General features: G+C 35.9%; 1 protein-coding gene across 2 annotated transcripts in view; it reads right to left on the bottom strand.

Annotated features, from left to right (window-relative positions):
- Positions 1 to 14577, bottom strand: part of Tmem185a (transmembrane protein 185A) — a 39854-nt gene that overhangs the window by 16229 nt on the left and 9048 nt on the right. Inside the window, exon 1 of one of the 2 annotated variants that reach the window (XM_071606870.1) lies at positions 4279 to 4430. The exons of the other annotated variant lie outside the window; for it this stretch is intronic. The gene's annotated coding sequence lies outside the window, so the exon portion shown is untranslated. Of the gene's footprint in view, positions 1 to 4278; positions 4431 to 14577 lie in introns of those variants that run through there. 2 annotated transcript variants of the gene reach the window in all.

Raw genomic sequence — 14577 nt, 5'->3', positions numbered from 1 at the left:
TAAAATATTAATTAGAAATTACAGTTGAATGTGGTGGTTCATGCCTGTAATCCCAGTGGCTTGGGAGGCTGAGGCAAGAGGATCATGAGTTAAAAGTCAGTCTCAGAAAAAGTGAGGTGCTAAGCAACTCAGTGAGACCCTGTCTCTCAATAAAATACAAAATAGGGCTGGAGATGTGGCTTAGTGGTCCAGTGTCCCTGAGTTCAATCCCTAGGATCAAAGAAAAAAATTATATTTTTTAAGATTTCTACTCACAGACTAGATGTAATATCAAAAATAGGACTTATCTCCCCATGTTAAAAAAGAACTGAACAAAATAAATAAAACCCCCATTTGCAGACACTGGGTGACAGGCAGTAAAGAATAAGGAAGGAGGAAGAACAGAGGGAGGAGGGGGAAACAAACAGAATAAACACTAGAACTGTCCCAGTTTATGGACTGGAGGTGTTTTCCAGGATGAAGCAAGAAGGTAGTGAAAATCTAACCCTGACAACAGCTATGTTAAATATAAATGGTATAAATACCAATTTAAAGACAAAGATTATTATATTGGATAAAGAAGCAAGAAAACTATGTACTACTTAAAAGAAACCCACTTTGTAAAGTCAGATTGATTAAAATCAAAAGGATGGGGTTGGGGTTGGGGTTCAGTGGCAGAGTGTTCGTCTAGCATGTGTGAGGCACTGGGTTCAATTCTCAGCACCACATAATTATCAATAAATAAAATAAAGGTATGGGTCCATCTGCAACTAAAAAAATTAAAAAGGTTGGGAAAAGTTGTACAAAACAAATACTAACTGGAGCGACTATCTTAGTATCTGTTTTAGTCTTCTATTGCTGCAGTAATAAATTATCACAAACTTAGCATCTTAAAACAATACAAATTTATCATCTTACTTGTTGTGGGGCAGGTCACTCAGAAAACACAAGTCCCAGTTTTGTCCAATTTGAAGAGTTTTTATTTAGCCAGCAGGCTGGTGACTATTCTCCATAGGACCCATAACTGTCTCTGCAAGGAACAGCCCTGAGCTTGAGCATTTTAGGATATGTAAAGGCAAAAACTATAAAACCCACATCCAGGTTGACATAGCTGTAAGCAAGCAGGTACAGAAGCTAAAAAAAGCTGTTAGCAGAACAACTCAGTCAACCACATTTTGGGTCAGAGAAGGTGCTAGAACACCATCGAGCAGGTGGTCAGTGGGGGCGAGAATCTACTTCAAAGTCATATAGGTCACCAAGACCACCATATCCTGGGTTGAGTACATTTTTGGGGATAAAAAGTACAGAAGACTATATATATATTTTAATTTAGCAGAAAACAGCTTTCATTTTGTTTTCTCAGAAATGGGTCCTGCAGTTGTCTCTTCACAGAGCAGTAACAGAAAAACTAAGGTGGAGTCTAGAACAGGTGACATGGAGTCCCTACAGCTATACCTGCCTGCTCCTATAGCCATAGTGACTCCATTCTTGCTACTGCAGCAAGGAGGGAACTGTTACAAGTAATCAGGTAGTTTTACCACAACAATTGCTATTTTGTGTTGCCAAGTATGCTATGCTAGGTAACTATTCATGGGTACAGAGGTGGGGCTTTTCCATGGGAGAAGCATTTTTTACACAATATGAGTCTCAGGGTAAAATGGAGTCTGTTTGGTAATTGCCCATATAGCCTGGCCCATAACATTACTGACCTGTATGGCAGAAGGCCAAGTGGGTATGGTCATTTTCTCTGCTTCGAGTTTCAGAACAGAGGCAAAAACCAAGATGTCTGTTGATGGGGCTCATACTAGGAGACTTTAAGCAGAATCTGCTTCCAAGTTCATTTCAGATTCTTTGAAGAATTGAGCTGCTTGTGATTGTAGGACAGATAGCCCTGTTCATTTGCTGTCTATCAGTTGGGGGTCACCATTGCACTATAGGCCTCTATATATCAAAGCCAGCAACAGCATATTGAATCTTTCTCATACTTGGAATTTTTCTGAATTCTCCTGCCATATCTCTCCTGTTTCCTAGAAAAGAAAGTTCTCTACTTTTAAGAGTTCATGTGATTATCCAGGCATAGTGGTACAAGCCTATAATCCCAGCAACTAGGGAGGCTGAGGCAGGAGGATTCCGAGTTTAAAGCCAGCTTTAGCAGATTACGGAGGCACTTAGCAACTCTGAGAGACACTGTCTCTAAATAAAATATAAAAAAGGTCTGGAGATGTAACTCAGTGGTTAAGCGCCCCTAGGTTCAATCCCAGGTCCTCCCCCCAAAAATGAGTTCATGTGATTAGACTAGCCCCACTTACACAAATCAGGCTAATTTCCCTATTTTAACCATGGTAAGCAAAATCTAAAGATGTCTTAAAAGATTCCTGTCCTCTGGTTATTCAATCAAACACTAACCTAAGTTCTACTGTGAAGGAACTCTACAGATGGAATTAAGGATCTTAATCAGCTAACCTTAAAATAGGGAGATTATCCTAGATTATTCAAGTGGGCCCAGAGTAATCACAGGAGTTCTCAGAAGAAGAACAGGAAGGGAGAAGAGTAAGTCAGAGAGATGTGGTGAAAGTGGAAATCAGAGAGATTCCAGATTAGGACTCAACCTGCTATTGCTGGCTTTGAAGATGGAAGGAAAGGAACCATGAACCAAAGAATGCAAGCAACCACTAGAAGCTGAGATTCTTGGCTGATAGCAAGCAGGAGAGGTGGAATCTCAGCCCTACAATTCCACAGAACTAAATTTTCACAATAGCCCAAATTACCTTGGAAGCGGATTAATCTCCAGAGCCTCCACAAAGGAATGCAGCCCTGTTAACACTCTGATTTCAACCTGTGAGACTCTAAGCAGAAGAGCCACTAAGCCCATGCTGTACCTAAGAATGCTGACCTAAAGAATTCTGAGATAATAAGTTTGTGTGGTTTTAAGACACTACATCTATGGCAATTTGTCAGAGTACAATAGAAATGGATAGTATAAGCTGAAATACATTTGGAAAGTCCCTTTTGCCACATAACATTACATGTTCAAAGGTTCCAGAGCTCAGGACATGAATTTCTTTGCTGGGAACCATTCTGCCTACCACAATATAAGAAAGTATATTTCTGAACAAGGAATATTATCAGGGAAAAATATGGGCAGTTCATAATGACAAAGGGGTCAATTTTTCAAGAGGGTCTAACAATCATATATATTTAAGTATCTAATAACAAAATGTCAAAATGCAGGTAGAAAACATAAGCAAACAAAAAGGAGAAGTAGAAAAATTTGCAGTTATAAATGAAAATCCATACTTTTCTATCAGTATTAATAGAACATACTGATAAAAATTTCTAAATATATACAGGATTGTAACAACACTCAATCAAGTTGACCTAATTTGATAAAAAAGAGTTCCTCCCAACAACCACAAAATACAAATTCCTTTCAAGTCCACATGAAACATTCAGTAAAACAGATTGAATTTTTGGCCATAAAACATAGATCACCAAATTTAGAAGCACTGAAATCACATTTTAAAAGTGTCTAAACACAGTGAAATTAAATTAGAAATTAACAACAGACAGATATCTGGAAAATTCTCAAAATACTTTAAAATTAACTACCACACTTCTAAATAATCTGTAAGCAAAAGAAAAATTAGAAAGCATTTTGGACTAAATGAAAGTGAAAACACAATATACCAAATTTGTGAAAATAATACAAAACGTTTGCATTAGAAAAGAAGTTCTTTAAATTAATATGCTGTTATAGAAATCTGTATGGCGGTTTTTCAAAAAATTAAAAATAGACCTAACTTGTGATCCACTAACCCCACTCCTAAATGTATATATAAAAATAATTAACTCAGTATGTCAATTGCAATAAACTTCTCCCATATTTATTGCAGCACTACTCACAGTAGCCAAGATACAGAATCAACCTAAGTGCCCATCAAAGTATGGATGGGTAAAGATAGTATGGTACCTATACTATTCTGTCACAAAATACAAAGATAGTGTGGTACCTATACTATTCTGTCACAAAGAGTACAAATTTCTATTGTTTGCAGAAACACGCATGGAATTGGAGATCACTATATTAAGTGACATAAGGCAATCACAGAAAGATAAGTATCACATGATCTCACTCATAAGTAGAATGTAAAAAAAATGATCTCATAGAAGTTGAGAGTGGGGTGGTGGTTACTAGAGACTCAGAAGAGAAGGAAGGGAGGAATTGGGAGAGGTTTTGATCAATAGGGACTAAGTTTACAGTTAGAAAAGAGCAAGAAGGCCAGGCTAGTTGGAGCATACCTGTAATCCCAGTAGTTTGGGACCCTGAGGCAGGAAGATCACAAGTTCAAAGCCAGCCTCAGCAACATCGAAGCACCAAGCAACTCAGTGAGACCCAGTCTCTAAATAAAATACAAAATAGGACTGGGGATGTGGTTCAGTGGTCAAATGCCCCTGAGTTCAATCCCTGATACTCCCGGCCCTGCCAAAAAAAAAAAAAAAAAAAAAAAAAAAAAGATCAAGAAGGTCTGATAACACACCTTTTTGGTGGTGGTGGTATTAAGGAATGATTCCAAGAATGCTTTACCATAGAGCTAGCTACATCCTTAGCTCTTCTTATATATATTTTTTGAGACAGAATATCACTAAGTCGTGAAGGCTGGTCTCAAATTTATGATTCTACTCTCAGCCTCTTGAGTCACTGGGATTACAGGCATGCACCATTGTACCCAGCATGACACACACCCCTTTTAATAAATGTACAATCTTAAGTTTTTATGTATCATTTTAAAATAAATTTAAATATAAATTAAATTAAATTTCAAAAAAGAAGTTCTCAAGTAAATGATCCAAGATTCCATCTTAGGAAAATGGGAATAGAAGAAAAAAATTTAAAAATAAACAGAGGGACAAAAATAATAAATATAAGCACATAAATCAATGAAATACACCAGAGACAGACAAGAAAAAGGGAAACTAAAAGCTATTTTTTTGAAAAAAAATTAAAATTGGTAAATCTATAGCCAGAGTGATCAGGAAAAAAAAAAGAGTACACACAAATTATCAATATCAAGGATGAAAGCAGGTATATCACTACAAAGTCCTTTAAACATTAAAGGGACAGGAGTTAAGGGATATTATGGACTACTTTATTCTAGGAAACTTCTAAAAAGAAAGACAGTGCCAAGGCAATTCAATTGAGAAATGTTTGTAATTCAATAAATGGTGCTGGAACAACTGGATAGATGAAAAAAATGCACCCTGATTTTTAACATCTGTTTAAGTTAGCTTTTTTGCTTCTGTGACCAAAAGATCCAATAAGAACAATTTTAGAAAAGGAAAAGTTTATTTTGGAGCTCATAGTTTCAGTCCATAGAAAGCTAGATCCATTCGTTGGCGCTCAAGGTGAGGCAAAACATTCTGGTGGAAAAGTGTAGCAGAGGAAAGAGGCTCAGGACTTCACCTCAGAAAGCAGAGAAACTAAGCTCAGCTCACAAATATATACCCAAAGGCATGCCCGCAATGGCCTAACTCCTCCAGCCACACCCTACCTATCTACAGTTACCACTCAGTTAATTCCTATCAGGAACCCAAATCACTGATTGTGTTAAGGCTCTCATAACCCAATCATTCTACCTCTAAACCTTCTTGTGTTGTCTCACACATGAAATTTTTGGGGACACCTAATATCTAAACCATAACAACCTCACAGCACAATCAAATATTTATGTGCAATAAACCACAGTCTTAAATGTAACACCCCACATTATTAAACATCTAAAACATATAGGAAAAAAAGTATTTGCAACCTATGGTTAGGCAAAGATTTCTTAGATGGGACAAAACTGAATTTCTTCAAAATTAAAAACTCTTACTCTCCTAAAGACAAAATTAACCAAACAATAAGCTAAGGCACCAACTGAGAGAAAACACTCTGAAAACGTATATCTGACAAAGTGTCTATATTCAGTTTATAAAAAAGACTTCTATAACTAAAAGTTAAGAAAACAACTTGATAAAAAATGGCCAAAACCACACTATCATAGAAAATATACAAAAGGCAAATAGGCACTTAAAAAGATGACCAGTTTTCAGTCACTAAAAAGTGCAAATGGTAACCATAGTGAGATAAAATTACACTTATTAGAAGGGTTAACATTAATATAATTGATGACTGTTGGCAAGGATATGGAGCAACTGGAATTCCAGGGCCCAGGAATCCCATACCTAGGGATTTATCCAAGAATAAGGGAAAAATGAAGACACGAAGGCTTCTATTTAAATATTCACAGCAGTTTTATTCTTAACAACCACTGAAATCAACCCAAATGTCCATGTGAGTGGTTAGCCAATCCTGGTACCTCCATTCAATGGAATAGTAACCAGAAGTAAAAAGAAACAAACTATGAATGTATACAACATGAATGAACCTCAAATGCATTATGCTGAATAAAATAATTCAGACTGAAACAACACATGGTACAACTCCATTTATTTGGCATTCTGGAAAAGGCATAATTCCTAGACATAGTAAACACATCAGTGTAGTTACCAGTGGTTGTGTTGGGGGAAAGGTTGGCATTAAGGAATTTTCTACAGTGCTGAAACCATTCTATATCCATCTTTAGGTGGCAGTTAAACAAGTGTATGGATCTGTTAAATTCACAGGATATACACTGAAACGGATAAATTTCACTGCATGTAAATATATCCCAATAAACCTGACCTATCTATTGACGTGACTACTCATACATACATACATATCCTCAGCAGCTGACATTTATTGAATGTTTATGGTGTTTATAGTGCCAAGCACTAAGCTGTTCTTTATGCATTATCTCACTTAAGCCTCACAACAACCCTATAAAGTAGGTACTTAGACTGTTCCCATTTTAAAGATGGAGGCTTAGTTGTTAAAACTTGTCTAAGAGCTCACAGAGTTATGATTCAAACTAAGATCTATCTGACTCCAGTAGCTTTTTAATTGTGTACTAGAATATACTGACTTTACACTGATAATTAAATATGCTTAGGAGACCATCTAAACAGTTTACAGTTACGTTTGCTGGGGAGAATTGCATGCTTTTGCTTGGGATATCTGATTTTTCTGCGAGGAAAATATACTATTTTTGTACTATACATAATGACATAAGGAACTTCAATTGAAAAATATAGGAAGGTAGTAAGGAGATGGACCTACGGAATTTAACTCAGAAGCAAACCTCCAAGAGAGTTGGAAGACCATCAAATTTAAAGTGGTTGCTAAATATAATATATGTCTAGTCTATCTGGGTCATAGTATTCTCATCTGTAAAATTAGGGTAACAATTTATACCTCATAATGTATTATGAATATAAAAATTATGAAAAATGCTTTCTGTAAAGTACTGAATTGGGGTAGGTCTTAAAATGTTAAATATTAGGACTCCTTTACACTCTTAAAAATTACTGAGGACCACAAAGAGATGATATGGGTTATATCTATTGCTATTCATCAGATTTTAAAATGGCTACTTTAAAATATTATTTAAAAGTAACAAGAGTGGGCACATTACATATTAACATAAATAACATACATTTATAGAAAAAAACGATTTTCCAAAACTAACACAAACTTAGTGAGAGGAACAGTATTATTTCTACAGTTTTGCAAAATTTTAAATTTCTAGCCTCCCATAGGTATGTACCTTTACATCCATTCTGTTGCAATGCTGTTTTGGTTCAAGCATACAAAGAAAACCTAGCCTCATGGAGATAAATAATTAGAACAGAACCCAGTATTTTAATGACTCTTTCAGATAATGGTGGATATTCTTTAATGGGACACCACTATTCATGTGATAGTTTCTTAAATTTTAAATAAATGTGAAGTCTGAAATCTTGTCAATGGTCTTTTTATACTCTACCGCATGTAAATCTACTCGTCGGTCACATTTTAAATGACTCTTATCCCTGTGTGATTGTATGATTACATGAAGGTCAACTGGAAAAAACTGATTCACTGATGAAAATCTTTAGAATGGTGACACATTTCACTACACAACAGCAAAAAACAATTCACATTCATTATTATCACCACCTACTTTATCAAGTGTTTTAAGTCCTAGAAGCATATCAAGCTCATGGTGACAGATAGTTTTTTTTTTTTTTAAATCTGATTTTCTCATGAATGCTCAAATTTTAACATTTGCAAAATACTGTGAGTTGCTTTCCTTGAAGTGGCAGGTTCACTTCTGATATTTTTGAGAGAATATCTACTAAATACCCTAATACACAGAACCACAGGCTGTGTTATTGTCCTTCAAATTAAAAATGGTGTTCCATAAAAACAATTCCAGAAGGTTGCAACTCACATAAAGTTTTTTCCTTGAGTCAACTGTTAGATGTCAGTCTAGAGCAGAAGGCCTTTACGCATTTTCTCCATTTCATCACCTGGAATGTTCAACTAGATATATACTCAGGGGTTAAGATTAACCAAGATTAACATTTCTTTTCTTTTTTTTTTTTTTTTTTTTTTGAGAGAGAGAGAGAGAGAGAGAATTTTTTAATCTTTTTTTTTTAAAGAGTGAGAGAGAGAGAATTTTTTTAATATTTATTTTTTAGTTTTCGGGGAACACAACATCTTTGTGTGTGGTGATGAGGATGGAACCTGGGCCACAGGCATGCCAGGCAAGCGCGCTACCGCTTGAGCCACATCCCCAGCCCCAGATTAACATTTCTTACTGCTTTTGAAACTGGCATTTTAAAGTGAAAATGTGTGGCAGTGAAGAATCCCATGACTAATGCAGCTGGTAGTACTATCCTCATTCATACCCAAGTATCTGCTGTTTGACCTACCACTGCTTATGCACTACCAGTGCCAATTGTCAACCCAGAGAAAAAAGGCAAACATCATCTTTATTATGAAAATAATTTCAACCTTGCAGACCTGATGGAAAGGGTCTCTAGGACCTCCAGGGATTTGTGGAAAAGTTTAATATCTACTATATTAAGTACATGTTATTTTATTAATACTCAAAAACAAAGACAGGTTTTTATTAGATGCTACAAAGCAAAAGGGAGGTAACACTGAAAGAAGCCAAAGAATGACTTTGTCCCTTAGACCTTGGAGAAGAAAAAGGCCTATGGTGGATGGTGGTGTAGGGGATTCACAAGCTGATAAAAACAGAGTCATCACAAATATAATAGAGCACAGGCAAACTTGTAAAATCAAAAACAATCTGTCAACCAAAGCTATGGCTACAAATAACATTAGCAGAAACAGTGGTCTTAAACACAATACTTAAAACAAATCAAGGAATTGGAAAGTTAACAAATGAAAGGATAATGACAGACATAGGATTCATATATAAACTAGATAATATAGAGAGGCATTTTTTTCTAAAGTAGTATAAATTAAAAAAATAGATGGGGGGGGGGAGATAAATGCTGTAAGCATTATTCCCTGTAAAAGAATTTTCTTACCTAATAAGAGTAGTGGAATTAATGAAACTATAAGTACTGAAATGTTTTAAGTATTAGAAAAGTGACTATTTTATGGTTTTTATATAATTAAAAGGTAAACCTATGAGCTTTATGTCTATTACATGAAAAAAGAAAAATGGAAAGGAAATAAGTTTCGTTTATAAGAAGACAAAATTGTATAAAATACAATTTATGATTCAATTACTGGAGTTAGAAATATAAAGTGGCTGAATGTCCTTATGTTAACTTCCTACTGCTGCCATATAAATTAAAAAACTAGAGGCTTAAAAGCACAAACTTATTATCTTATAGTTCTGGAGGTCAACAGTCCAATATGGGTCTCGCTTGGCTAACTAACCTCAACGTTTCAGCAGAGTTGCATTCCTTCTGGAGGCTTGAGGAGAGAATGCTTCCTGGCCTCTTCCAGCTTCTAGAAGCCACCCCATTAGTTAGCACACAGCCTCTTCTGCTACCTTCAAAGTCAGCAATGAAGAGTTTGGAACTGCTCACATTGAATCACTCTGACTTCTTACTTTGTCTCCCTCTTCTATATTTAAAGACGTAGTAATTATATGGCGCCCAACCAGAGAAACCAGAATAATCTCCTTATTTTAATGTCAGCTGATTAGCTAATTTAATTTCATCTGCTACTTTAATTCCCTTTTGCCATGACACAGAACATATGTGGGTATACATGAAAGACATCATTATTCTTCCTATTAGAGCTATACCTAAAAAGGCCACTTAGTAGATTAAAAAACAAATTATAAATATGTTGTATTCAGTAGTCATACTTGGAACCAATGTCAAAGGTTAACCCAACTACCAGAAAGGTATGAGATGAGAAATCTATCATACCTGGGTGGGGATGAGATAAGCAGTTTATTATCACAGTAATTTGATAAAGTATATTCCAAGCAACCCACAACTGGAAGACTAAAAGTACTACTAAGGAAATACTAAATAACAAAAACCTAACTGCATGGTTGGAATTAAGATGATAATTTTCTTTTAATGATCATACGGAAATATTTTCATTGTGAACTTGTACATGCTGCTAAATCATGACAGATAAAGTAGACAAAGTTCCTAGGGCAACTATGGAAATGAACACTAAGAATAGATAAAAATAGCATGGCTATATTAATAATTAATTAACAGGAAAAGAAAACATACTTTCTTTATATACATACAGATTTTTTCCAGGGAGAAATAAATAATCATGGGACAGCAATAAACAATACAAATACAACAAATTTAAAACTTTAAACAGTATTTGAGTGCTTGAAATGTATTGAACATATAAAGAGGTGCAATACTCTCTTTCCTCCTGATACTCAAAGAATAGCAATGGGGAATGATGCATCAACAAATAACTACATCTTATGGCAAACTGGAGACTTGGGAGATTCATTACCCTGAGACAGCTGGAAAGAGAGGTGAGGTCTGGGAAGCAAGCTAGTGATGGGGAATTCCAGACAAAGAGAATAGGATTTTTAAAAGTTATAGATAGGATTTGATATCTCAGTAGACTGAACACAAAGTATGTTCTGTAAACCATAGTTGGTGGGATGCTGGAGACAGAAGAAAGGCCATTGGAGAGAACAAGAAAGAGGCTGACTGGGGCAAGATGCTAGCAGAATTTGAATATCAAAGTACAAGTCCTTGTAGGCAATAGGGAATTACTGATGAGGGTGATGAGCAAGAATGTGATGGAAGGTATACAACTGTACTCTGTAGAGACTAGAGGCAGAAACTACACAATTTAAAATAAACTGACAAAAACACCATGAAAATTACCAAACCACTTGGATTGTTCTCAGTACTGACTTGTTAAGCAGTGTAGTAGACTTGACAAGATTATTTAGCATAAACTTTGAGTATCACATTCCTCTTGAGCAAAATGCAGCAAATACTACCTCTATCAGACAGTGATGAGGTAAGAATTAAATAGCCAATTAGAAAGCACTTATTGCTAGGCGTGGCACTGGAAAACTCAATGAATGTTAGTTTCCTTCCTTAAATAATGACTAAATTAAGGACTAAATAATGACTAAATTATTCCATAATACTATTATGGAATATTTAAAATACTACTAAAACATTAAAATGCCTGGGATGCTGCCAATGCAAAAAAAGAAAAAGAAAAGAAAAGAAAGCTGTAAAGGGAAATCAAATGAACTGAGTTTCTAGCTAGGAAATTTATGGAAGAAAACCAAAATTTGGAAATTTAAAAGCCTTAAAAGTAGAAATACAGACATAAAACTAGAATTCATAATACTAACAGCTGGTTCTTTGAAAAAAACTTACACCATAAAATTGAGCAAATAAGACAAATTAATATAATAGGAAATTTTAAAAAAAATCTTTGGGCACAATACCTTTATTTTATTTATTCATTTTTTATGTGGTGCTGAGGATCGAACCCAGGACCTCACATATGCTAGGCGAGCACTCTACCACTGAGCCACAACCCCAGCCCCTATAATAGGAAATTTTAAAAGACATAATTTATATATTCTTTCATTTGGAGGAAAAAGAAATTCCAGCATCTCAAGTTTATCAAAACAATGAAACCATTCCAAAAGAAGACTGCATTATCAAATAGGAAATACCAAGCCTGATTGGCAAGAGAATGATGCTGCAATAACACAGTAACAAGAACATTTAATTTAAACATTCACAAAGCCTAAACTATTTTGAGTTACTTTTCAAGAAACATTCAGACCAAAGTACTTTGCTTAATTCTCCACAAACTAGCAAAAGGATGTTCTTCTGGATATTTTAATACTAAACACTACTTCCTAAATTTTACTTTCCCAATTACACCTGTCGGCCTGTTTTCTGGTGCTATCATTGGATACTACACATTGGGTAACTGATGAAGAATAGAAGATTATTTGGCTCATGGATCTAGAATCTAGGAAGTCTGAAGAGCATGGAGCCAGGATCAGATTGGCATCTGGTGAGAACATTCTTGCTACAGCTTAACATGGTGGAAGGCATCACAGGATAAGATAGAGCAAGCTGATAGCTTGGGTCTTTCTTCATCTTCTTACAAAACCATTAATGCCATTATATCCTGATATCATCTAATCCTAATTACTTCTTAAAGGCCCCACATCCAAATACATTCACTTATGAATGTGACAATTAGGTTTTCAACACATGAACTTCTGAAGGACACATTCAAATCATACTATTCTGCCCCCTGACTTTCACAATCCATGCACTTTTCACAATGCAAAATGCATTCAATCTATTCCAATAGTCTCAAATAACTTATTCCAGTTTTAACTCAAAAGTCCATTGTCTCATCTAAATTAGACATGGGTGAGATTCAAGCCAAGATTCACCTTCCAGTTGTGAAACTATGAAATCAAAACAAATTACCTACTCCCCAAAAGCAATGGCAAGACAAGGGTAGGACATAAAAAATCCTTGTAAAAATTAACACAGGAGCCAATGGTGTGGCGCACACCTGTAACCCCAGCAATTTGGGAAGCTGAGGCCATAGGATTGCAAGTTCAAGATCAGCCTAAGCAATTTAGTGAGACTGTAGGGAGCAGCTATGTCCTCTCCAAGTTACTGTGCGAGGTATAGAACAGCAGATTTTAGAATGTGCCTAAACCTTTATTACTCTATTTTGTAGAGCAGTAGCTTGTCTTGAACTACTCCACTTTGTGTTTAAGGGCTGAGGTGAAATGACTCTACACGTGTTTGTACAAGTAAACAACCACCATCCGCCTGGCACAACCATAAGGCATAAACTGATAAATAAATTAATTGTGCTAACAAGAAAGACCACCCATGGCTGGGTGCGATGGTGCATACCTGTAAGCCCAGCAGCTCAGAGGCTGAGGCAGGAGGATAGCAAGTTCAAACCAGCTTCAGCAACTTAGCAAGGCCCTAAGACACTTAGTGAGACTATGTCTCAAAAAAAAAAAAACAAAAAAGTAAAAGGGCTGAGTATATGGCTCAGTGGTTAAGTACCTCTGGGTTCAATCCCTAATACAAAAACAAAAAACAAAACAAAAAAACAAAAGAATGACCACCCATGATTTTATCAAATTAATCAGAAGCACACAGACACACGGGCATATCCATCTCATATTGAAAAAAAAAAAAAAAAAAAAACTAGGCCCATGAGCATTGAACACAATAGAACACCAAATGGGTCACTCCAGACCCATAAAAGGAGGGGCACCTCAAAACTTGACATAGTGGCACCTTGACCCCATCACCTGTTCACTTGTCTTGAGTCTTGCCTATGAAAATCACCACAGCAACAAACCTCCAAATCTCTGGCCTCAGGCTTTAGTAGATTGTAGTTTCTTCTGTCTGTGTTGATCACTTAAGTCCCACTCCACACTGACACTGTGAAACTGCCACTGTCCAGACCTTGGCCTAGAATAAGTTCCTTCACGTTTTTAATATTTATTTTTTAGTTTTAGGTGGATACAATCTTTATTTTATATGGTGCTTAGGATAGAACCCAGTGCCTCACATGTGCTAAGCAAGCACTCTACTACTTGAGCCACAAACACAGCCTCAAGTTCCTGCATTTTGACAGCGCTGCACCTTGAATAAGTTCTGCTGGTTCCAGACTGTGATACTGTCTGACCACCTACAGTTAGTTATTCTTTGCATCCATCTGTGTTCTCTGCCTTTGCTCTCAGTTCATCCCCTGAACCCCTGTACCTGCCTTACTTAACTCTTCTTGGCCTTTCTGTAACCCATATGTATAGTTATGTGAAGTGTGATGTCTGCTGTGAGTGCTTAGATATTATAGACATTAAAAGTGAAATAAAAGAACCTGTGATTGTCCAGCTTTTGACTACCAAATGATCCACAAGTATTCAGTGAACTGCCACTGATGAAGGTGGTGTAGCCTGTAAATTTATTATTATTCAATAAATTCTGACATTGTGGAATGACAATAAAAAAAGCCACTTCCACATTTTCAGGTATTTGTTTAAAAACAGTCCTACTCCTGGCACCACTTTTTTTTTTGTTTTATTCTGTTTCCTATGGTTATAACTTAACAACTGGATAATTTATTTTAAAAAAAGAAAACTGATTTCTTATAGTTCTAGAGGCTGAAAAGTCTAAGAGCATGGCACCAGCAATGGATGA

Source organism: Marmota flaviventris, chromosome X, assembly GCF_047511675.1.
Source record: "Marmota flaviventris isolate mMarFla1 chromosome X, mMarFla1.hap1, whole genome shotgun sequence".
In the NCBI taxonomy this organism is placed as follows: domain Eukaryota; kingdom Metazoa; phylum Chordata; class Mammalia; order Rodentia; family Sciuridae; genus Marmota; species Marmota flaviventris.
The sequence above is the reverse complement of the archived record's forward strand: the minus strand, read 5'-3'. Positions and strand labels throughout refer to the sequence as shown.